Genomic DNA, 334 nt, shown 5'->3' with positions numbered 1-334 from the left:
TCTGAACAGCAGGGAGCATCAGCTGTTTGATATGAATAGTTTATTGCAAAATGAGCTAAGTGCCATTTTTAAACATTTCAAAGTAAGTCCATCATCAGATAGAGCAGAATTAAACCTTTCCAGTAATACCTCACTTGTGACTTAACAAGGAATATTCTAGAAGTTGTGATTAAAGATATTCTGTATTTTCTTATTATTTTCTTTGCTTTTTAGCAGCTTTAATTATAAATATCTCAACTTAACAACAATGGAGTTAGCTTGTTGTGCGATAAAACTCTTCATATGTATGTGATATTGTGAAGCCAGTGAGAGCTGAATAATGAATCAATAGAAA

The sequence above is a fragment of the Diadema setosum genome, chromosome 1 (genome assembly GCF_964275005.1).
Source record: "Diadema setosum chromosome 1, eeDiaSeto1, whole genome shotgun sequence".
NCBI lineage: Eukaryota > Metazoa > Echinodermata > Echinoidea > Diadematoida > Diadematidae > Diadema > Diadema setosum.
The sequence above is the reverse complement of the archived record's forward strand: the minus strand, read 5'-3'. Positions refer to the sequence as shown.